Source organism: Bison bison, unplaced genomic scaffold, assembly GCF_000754665.1.
Source record: "Bison bison bison isolate TAMUID 2011002044 unplaced genomic scaffold, Bison_UMD1.0 scf7180017864351, whole genome shotgun sequence".
Classification (NCBI taxonomy): domain Eukaryota; kingdom Metazoa; phylum Chordata; class Mammalia; order Artiodactyla; family Bovidae; genus Bison; species Bison bison.
The window spans coordinates 4,715,198-4,725,064 of NW_011494923.1; positions in this window are offsets into that span (position 1 = coordinate 4,715,198).

The window sequence follows — 9,867 nt, forward strand, 5'->3', positions numbered from 1 at the left end:
TTTAGTAGAGCCTGAAGTCAGTCAGGTTGATTCCTCAAGTTCCACTCTTCTTTCTCAGGATTGCTTTGGCTATTTGAGTTTTTTTTTTTTTTTTATTTCCATACAAATTGTGAAATTATTTGTTCTAGTTCTGTGAAAAATACCATTGGTAGCTTGGTAGGGATTGCATTGAACCTATAGATTGCTTTGGGTAGTATACTCATTTTCACTATATTGATTCTTCCGATCCATGAACATGTTATATTTATTCATCTTTTGTGTTATCTTTGATATCTTTCACCAGTGTTTTATAGTTTTCTACATATAGATCTTTTGTTTCTTTAGGTAGATTTATTCCTAAGTTTTTTATTCATTTCGTTGCAATGGTGAATGGAATTGTTTCCTTAATTTCTCTTTCTGTTTTCTCATTGTTAGTGTATAGGAATACAAGGGATTTCTGTGTGTTAATTTTATATCCTGCTCTAGTAATTTTCTGGTGGTGTCTTTAGGGTTTTTTATGTAGAGACTCATGTTATCTGCAAGCAGTGAGAGTTTTACTTCTTCTTTTCCAATTGGGATTCCTTTTATTTCCTTTTCTTCTCTTCTATGGCTAAAACTTTCAGAACTATGTTGAGTAGTAGTGGTGAGAGTGGGCACCCTTGTCTTGTTTCTGACTTTAGGGGAAATGCTTTCAATTTTTCACCATTGAGGATAATGTTTGCTGTGGGTTTAACATATATGGTTTTTATTTTTGAGGTATGTTCATGCTATGCCTGCCTTCTGGAGGATTTTTATCATAAATGGATGTTGAATTTTGTGAAAGGCTTTCTCTGCATCGATTGTGATAATCATATGGTTTTTATCTTTTAATTTGTTAATATGATGTATCAAATTGATTGATTTGCAAATATAGAAGAATCTTTGCATCCCTGGGATAAAGCCCACTTGGTCGTGATGGATGATCTTTTTAATATGTTGTTGGATTCTTTGCTAGAATATTGTTGAGGATTTTTGCATATATTCATCAGTGATATTGGCCTGATGATTTCTTTTTTTGTGGCACCTTTGGTTTTGGTATTAGGGTGACGGTGACCTCATAGAATGAGTATGGCAGTTTACATTCCTCTGCAATTTTCTGGAAGAGTTTGAGTAGGATAGGTGTTAGCTCTTCTCTAAATTTTTGGTAGAATTCACCTGTGAAGCCATCTGTTCCTGTGCTTTTGTTTGTTGGAAGATTTTTTTATTACAGTTCGATTTCCATGCTTGTGATGGGTCTGTTAAGATTTTTTATTTATTCCTGTTTCAGTTTTGGAAGGTTATATTTTTCCAAGAATTCGTCCAGTTCTTCCAAGTTGTCCATTTTACTGTCATATAGTTGCTGATCCTTTATATTTCTGTATTGTCTGTTGTGATTTCTCCATTTTTATTTCTAATTTTGTTGACTTGATTCTTCTCCATTTTTTTCTTGATGAGTCTGGCTAGTGAGTCTGGCTTTATTAATCTTCTCAAAGAACCAGCTTTTAGCTTTGTTGATTTTTGCTACTGTCTTCTTTGTTTATCTTTCATTTATTTCCTGCCCTAATTTTTATGATTTATTTCCTTCCACTAACCCTGGGGTTCTCTATTTCTTCTTTTTCTAGTTGCTTTAGATATAAAGTTAGGTTATTTATTTGATTTTTCTCTTGTTTCTTGAGGTAAGCTTGTATTGATATAAACCTTGCCCTTAGCACTACTTTTACTGAATCCCATAGGTTTGGGGTTGTTGCATATTCAATTTCATTTGTTTCTATGCATATTTTGATTTCTTTTTTTGATTTCTTCTGTGATTTGTTGGTTATTCAGAAGTGTGCTCTTTAGCCTCCATATATTTGTATTTTTAATAGTTTTTTTCTTGTAGTTGGCATCTAACCTTACCACATTGTGATCAGAAAAGATGCTTGGAATGATTTCAGGTTTTTTGAATTTACCAAGGCTAGATTTATGGCATAAGATGTGATCTATCCCAGAAAATGTTTCCTGTGCACTTAAGACAAAGGTGAAATTCATTGTCTTGTGGTGAAATGTTCTATAGCTTATCAAATAGGTCTAACTGGTCCATTGTGTCATTTAAAGTTTGTGTTTCCTTGCTAATTTTTTGTTTGATCTAACCATAGATGTGAGTGAGGTATTAAAGTCTCCCACTATTATTGTGTTATTGTTAATTTACCCTTTCATACTTGTTAGCATTTGTCTTACATATTGTGGTGCTCCTATGTTGGTTTCATATATATTTATAATTGTTATATCTTCTTCTTGGATTGATCCTTTGATGATTATGTAGTGTCCTTCTTTGTCTCTTTTCACGGCCTTTATTTCAAAGTCTATTTTATCTGATAAGAGTATTGCTACTCCTGCTTTCTTTTGGTCTCCATTTGCATGAAATATCTTTTTCCAGCCCTTCACTTTCAGTCCATACGTGTCCTTTGTTTTGAGGTGGGTCTCTTGTAGACAGCATATATAGGGGTCTTGTTTTTGTATCCCTTCAGCCAGTCTCTGTCTTTTGGTGGGGGCATTCAACCCATTTACATTTAAGGTAATTATTGATAAGTGTGATCCCATTGCCATTTACTTTGTTGTTTTGGGTTTGAGTTTATACACCTTTTCTGTGTTTCCTGTTTAGAGAAGATCATTTAGCATTTGTTGAAGAGCTGGTTTCTTGGTGCTGAATTCTCCCAGCTTTTGCTTGTCTCTAAAGCTTTTGATTTCTCCTTCATATTTGAATGAGATCCTTGCTGGGTATAGTAATCTGGGTTGCAGATTTTTCTCTTTCATCACTTTATGTCCTGCCATTCCCTTCTGGCCTGAAGAGTTTCTATTGAAAGATCAGCTGTTATCCTTATGGGACTCCCCTTGTGTGTTATTTTTTGTTTTTTTCCCTTGCTGCTTTTAATATTTGCTCTTTATGTTTGATCTTCATTAATTTGATTAATATGTGTCTTGGGGTGTTTTGCCTTGGGCTTATCCTGTTTGGGACTCTCTGGGTTTCTTGGACTATGGTGGCTATTTCCTTCCCCATTTTAGGGAAGTTTTCAACTAGTATCTCCTCAAGTATTTTCTCATGGTCTTTCTTTTCGTCTTCCTCTAGGACTCCTATGATTCATATGTTGGGGTGTTTAACATTGTCCCACAGGTCTCTGAGGTTGTCCTCATTTTTTTTAATTCTTTTCTTTTTTTTTTTTTTTTTTTTTACTCTCTGCTTCATTTATTTCCACCATTCTATCTTCCACTGCACTTATCCTATCTTCTGCCTCATTTATTCTATTGTTGGTTCCCTTCAGGGTGCTTTCGCTCAGTTATTGCATTATTCATTATTGATTGACTCTTTCTTATTTATTCTAGGTCCTTGTTAAACATTTCGTGCATCTTCTCAATCCTTGTTTCTAGTCTATTTATCTGTAACTCCATTTTGTTTTCAATATTTTGGATCATTTTTATTATTATTATTCTGAATTCTTTTTCAGGTAGATTCCCTATCTCCTCTTTTGTTTGATTTGCTGGGCATTTATCATGTACCTTTACCTTCTGAATATTTCTCTGTCATTTCATTTTCTTTATATTGCTGTGTTTGGGGTGGCCTTTCTGTATTCTGTCAGTTTGTGGTTCCTCTTATTGTGGAGGTTGCTCACTGTGGGTGGAGTTGGACTAGTGGCTTGTCAAGGTTTCCTGGTTGGGGAAGCTTGTATCTGTGTTCTAGTGGGTGGAGCTGGACTTCTTTCTGGAGTGCAATGAAGTGTCCAGTAGTGAGTTTTGGGGTGTCTATGTGTTTGGTGTGACTTTGGGAAGCCTGTCTTTTAATGCTCAGGGCTGTGTTCCTGCATTTCTTGAGAATTAGAATGGTATGTCTTGCTCTGGAACTTGTTGGCTCTTGGGTGGAGCTTGGTTTCAGTGTAGGTAAGGAGGCTTTTGGATGAGCTCTTGTTGATTAATGTTCCCTGGAGTAAGGAGTTTTTTGGTGTTCTCAAGTTTTGGGTTTAAGCCTCCTGCCTCTGGCTTTCAGTCTGATTCTTACAGTACCCTCAAGAGTTCTCCACTCATTCAGTACCAATAATAAAACATCCAGATTAATGGTGAAAAGATTCTCCACAGTGAGGGACATCCAGAGAGGTTGACAGTTACATGGAGATGAGAAGAGGAAGGAGGGAGATAGGGGTGACCACAAGGAGAAGAGGGGAAATCAAAAGGGAGGAGTGCAGTCTAGCCAGTAATCATTCCCTGTGTACTTTACACTGTCCAGAACACTGAGAGAGGTTCACGAAGTTACACAGAGAAGGGAAGAGGGAGGAAGGAGATAGAGGTGACCAGGAAGAGAAGTCAAAAGGGGGAGTCAAAAGGGAAGAGACCAATCTAGTGAGTAATCATTCCATAAGGGTTCTCCAGAGCCCAGAACACCCAGAGAGATTCACAGAATTAACTAGAGAAGAGAAAGGGGAGGTAGCAGATAGAAGTGACCTGGGGGAGAAAGGGAGAATCAAAAGGTGAGTCAAGCCAGCAGTCACACCCCTAAGCAAAAATGGGTACTGAAAATTAGATTCTTAAAGGTAAAAAATGTACAATAAATCCCCAAAAGTAAAGATAAAAAATCTAGAGCAGAGGTTAAACTCTCAAAACTACAATGTTAAAAACACACACACACAAAATCAGTCACAAAAATTACAATACATATATATGTATATAAATTTGCTTTAAAAATAGGTTTTTTGGGGTTTTTTTGCAAGGTAATCAGTTCAGTTCAGTTCAGTCGCTCAGTCGTGTCTGATTCTTTGTGACCCCATGAATCACAGCACGCCAGGCCTCCCTGTCCATCACCAACTCCCAGAGTTCAACCAAACTTATGTCCATTGAGTTGGTGATGCCATCCAGCCATGTCATCCTCTGTCGTCCCCTTCTCCTCCTGCCCCCAATCCCTGCCAGCATCAGGGTCTTTTCCAAAGACTCAACTCTTCACATGAGGTGGCCAAAGTATTGGAATTTCAGCTCCAGCATCAGTCCTTCCAATGAACACCCAAAACTGATCTCCTTTAGAATGGTCTGGTTGGATCTCCTTGCAGTCCAAGGGACTTCCAAGAGTCTTCTCCAACACCACAGTTCAAAAGCATTAATTCTTCAGCACTCAGCTTTCTTCACAGTCCAACTCTCACATTCACACATGACAACTGGAAAAACAATAGCCTTGACTAGACGGACCTTTGTTGGCAAAGTAATGTCTCTGCTTTTCAATATGTTATCTAGGTTGGTCATAACTTTCCTTCCAAGGAGTAAGCGTCTTTTAATTTCATGGCTGCAGTCACCATCTGCAGTGATTTTGGAGACCCCACTCCCTCCCCCCACCCCCCAAAAAATAAGTCTGACACCCTTTCCACTGTTTCCCCATTTATCTGCCATGAAGTGATGGAACCAGATGCCATGATCTTAGTTTTATGAATGTTGAGCTTTAAGCCAACTTTTTCACTCTCCTCTTTCACTTTCATCAAGAGGCCTTTTAGTTCCTCTTTCACTTTCTGCCATAAGGGTGGTGTCATCTGCATATCTGAAGTTATTGATATTTCTCCCGGCAATCTTGATTCCAGCTTGTGTTTCTTCCAGCCCAGCGTTTCTCATGATACTCTGCATATAAGTTAAATAAGCAGTGTGACAATATAGAGCCTCGATGTACTGCTTTTCCTATTTGGAAACAGTCTGTTCCATGTCCAGTGCTAACTTTTGCTTCCTGACCTACAAATAGGTTTCTCAAGAGGTAGGTCAGGTGGTCTGGTATTCCCATCTCTTTCAGAATTTTCCACAGTTTATTGTGATCCACACAGTCAAAGGCTTTGGCATAGTCAATAAAGCAGAAATAGATGCTTTTCTGGAACTCTCTTGCTTTTTGATGATCCAGCAGATGTTGGCAATTTGATCTCTGGTTCGTCTGCCTTGTCTAGAACAAGCTTGAACATCTGGAAGTTCACAGTTCATGTATTGCTGAAGCCTGGCTTGGAGAATTTTGAGCATTACTTTACTAGCCTGTGAGATGAGGGCAATTGTGAGGTAGTTTGAGCATTCCTTGGCATTGCCTTCTTTGGGATTGGAATGAAAACTGACCTTTTCCAGTCCTGTGGCCACTGCTAAGTTATCCAGTTTGCTGGCATATTGAGTGTCCCAGTTTCACAGCATCATCTTTCATTATTTGAAATAGCTCAACTGGAATTCCATCACCTCCACTAGCTTTGTTCGTAGTGATGCTTTCTAAGGCCCTCTTGACTTCACATTCCAGGATGTCTGGCTCTACGTGAGTGATCACACCATTGTGATTATCTTGGTCATGAAGATCTTTTTTGTACAGCTCTTTTGTGTATTCTTGTCACCTCTTCTTAATATCTTTGGCTTCTGTTAGGTCCATACCATTTCTGTCCTTTATTGAGCCCATCTTTGCATGAAATGTTCCCTTGGTATCTCTAATTTTCTTGAAGAGATTTCTAGTCTTTCCCATTCTGTTGTTTTCCTCTGTTTCTTTGCATTGATCACTGAGGAAGGCTTTCTTATCTCTCCTTGCTTTTCTTTGGAACTCTGCACTCAGATGCTTATATCTTTCCTTTTCTACTTTGCCTTTTGCCTCTCTTCTTTCACAGCTATTTGTAAGGCCTCCTCAGATAGCCATTTTGCTTTTTTGTATTTCTTTTCCATGGGGATGGTCTTGATCCCTGTCTCCTGTACAATATCATGAACCTACATTCATAGTTCATCAGGCACTCTGTCTATCAGATCTAGTCCCTTAAATCTATTTCTCACTTCCACTGTATAATCATAAGGGATTTTATTTAGGTCATACCTGAATGGTCTAGTGGTTTTCCCTACTTCCTTCAATTTAAGTCCTAATTTGGCAATAAGGAGTTCATGATCAGAGCCACAGTCAGCTCCCAGTCTTGTTTTTGCTGACTGCATAGAGCTTCTTCATCTTTGGCTGCAAAGAATATAATCAGTCTGATTACAGTGTTGACCATCTGGTGATATCCATGTGTGGAGTCTTGTCTTGTGTTGTTGGAAGAGGGTATTTGCTATGACCAGTGCATTGTCTTGGCAAAACTGTATTAACCTTTGCCTTACTTCATTCTGTATTCCAAGGTCAAATTTGCCTGTTATTCCAGGTGTTTCTGAGTTCCAACTTTTGCAAAAATGAAAATTAAAGGAGTAATAAAGAACTTAAACATTAAAAAAATTAAAAAATGATAATAGCAAAAATATGTCTAAGAATTTCTCTGGAGCTGTTGAGGGCAGTGTAGGGTCAGTTCAGTTCCAGATAGTTCCTTGTTCCTGCTTATACTTCTTCTCAAGGTCTATAGGCCCCTTCCAATGCTTAGTCAGTGTTAACTTCAGGGTTTTAGTCTGTTGCCCTGTCACTTTCAGAGAAGTTCCCTCTTCTTGGTTTATTTTGGTTTCCTCTGTTACAAGTCTCTCTAATTTCCACCCTGACACAAGAGGGTGAAGGTGTTGACTTATTTAGGTTCACTTGTGTTGTGGGGAAGGAGGAACACTTCAAAGAAATATCACTGGCATGTGTGGGGAGTACTCACAGTGTATGGACCACACTGGGTTGCCCCAGCTCACAGTGGAGTGTGCTTTCCTGGTCTATACTGATCAGGTTCCAATTTGCTCTGTAGGGGTACTGTCCAAAGTGGGCTCTGTGTTTCATGTACTTCCCAGGTCTACGCTGCTCAGTTTCAGTTTTTCAGGTACTCCTCAAAGGTACAGACTTGGTTGGGCATGCATTTTGTGCCTTTCCCAGGTCTGAGAACCTCAGGTGACCAGGTGCTTGGCAAGGGCACTGTCCCAGGTAGACTGTGTTTCTTAATCTCCTCCCTGGTCTCAGTTGTTCGGTTTTCCGGGTGCGCCATGAGAGCACCATCTCAGGTGTGCTGTGTGTCTCCTCTGGGGAGCTGATCTCAGGCTGCGACCCTCCTGGCAGATGTTAATTGTCCAGGATCCCAGGAAGAGTTGGTTTGCAACTGGGTGCCTGCTCACAGTTTGGTGGAGGATCCCATCTCTGGGGCCGAAATTGCCCCTTGCTTCTGGTTCTGGCTGTCCCCTGCCTGCCTCTCAGCCTCCAGCAGGGGGAGGGGCCTGTCCGCAGCCATCTAGCTCTCCTTTGGTAATTGCTCAATCCTTTGTTCTGTGAGCAGGCCAGACTGTGCCTTAGGTTAGAGGATTTTGTGGGAAAATTCTCTCTCTCTCTCTCTGTCTCTCTCTTTTTCCTCTCTCTGGCTATCCCACAGTTTGGGTTGCTGTCTCACGTTAGCTCCCTCAGATTGTCTTCAGGGCATTTAGGCCCATTCCTTACCATAAGCATGCAACCCGCACTTCCCTGTCCAGTCCCTGCTCGCAAGTGGCAGATGCGAGTGTGTGGGCTACTTCGCTGAGAGTTGCAGTTAGGTGCATATTCTGCGGGGTTTTTTGTTTGTTTGTTTTCCTCCTGGTTATGTTGTCTTCTGAGACTCCAAGACTCCCCACAGACCCTCCAGTGAGAGGGTTTCCTGCTGTTTGGAAACTTCTTATTGACTCCCTCCCCAGGATGGGTCTCTGTCCCTAACTCTTTTGTCTCTCTTTTTGTCTTTTATATTTTATCCTACCTCCTTTCGAAGAGAATGGGCTGCCTTTCTGTGTGCCTGGTGTCTTCTGAGAGCATTCAGAAGTTGTTTTGTGGAGTTTGCTCAGCGTTCAAAAGATCCTTTGATGAATTTGGGGGGGAGAAAGTGGTCTCCCCATCCTATTCCTCCACCATCTTAGGACTGCCTCCCCTGTACCAATGTTTTTGTACATTATTGTGCTCTCTCTCTCTCTCTCTCTCTCTCTTACGTTCTCTCTCTCTATTTGTGCTTTTTTTGTAACATCAGACTGAATCCCAAGTATTTATTCTTCCCTAAACATTTCTTTGCAGATTCCCATATGCTTCTTGGATGGGTGTTAAGATGCACTCCCTAGGCCCTCCTTTCAGGATCAAGGTACTCCTTCCAGCTAGTGAAAGTGTGCTTGTTGCTAATGACTATCAAGAACTATGATGGATCTGAGATTTTACTCTACTTGCAAGCTACTAAGTTAGCCTATCAAAGTATCATGCATACTAGTAGAAGACATAAGACTCTTGATTCAGATACAGAGGATACTTCATTACTCAGTGTAATTGTAGTAATCAGCACATCAGCACCATTTCCCAAAACATAGCATAAAGAGAGAATGATGATATGTGTATGTGGTGAGCAGCATAATATAAGAAGGGTCCTTAACAAAGTGAAGTTTATCTTTTCTGATACGCTGTAACATGCCTGGCCTTGGTTCTAGATAGAGGCATTATCTTTCTTCTACTGGACAGTAAGCATTCTTTTACTTCAGAGGAACATACTATTTCAAACTTCCAAGGGTTCGCTTGCAGAAACACCTACAAAGATAGTCAGGAACAAAGAAGAATTAGTGTGTCACTCCAATGTATCAGTCACATTCAGTCACTCAGTCAGTCCCGACTCTTTGCTACTCCACGGACTGTATGTAGCCCACCAGGCTCCTCTGTCTGTGAGATTTCACAGCAAGAATACTGGAGTAGATTGCTATTTCCTCCTCCAGGGGATCTTCCCTACCCAGGGATCAAACCCATGAATCCTGTGTTTCCTACATTGGCAGGTGGGTTCTTTACCACTGAGCCACATGTGAAGCCTCATCAACTATACAGAAACATCAGAGACCAAAAGAATGTGACATTGCACATGGAGGAAAACAGCTGCCTCACCCACCCTTATACTTCTCACCTCAGGCAGCCAGTATTCAAAGTGTGGTGATATCGGAATTCAGAGACACATTCTGACTCTCTTGCTCCAATTGGTGTAA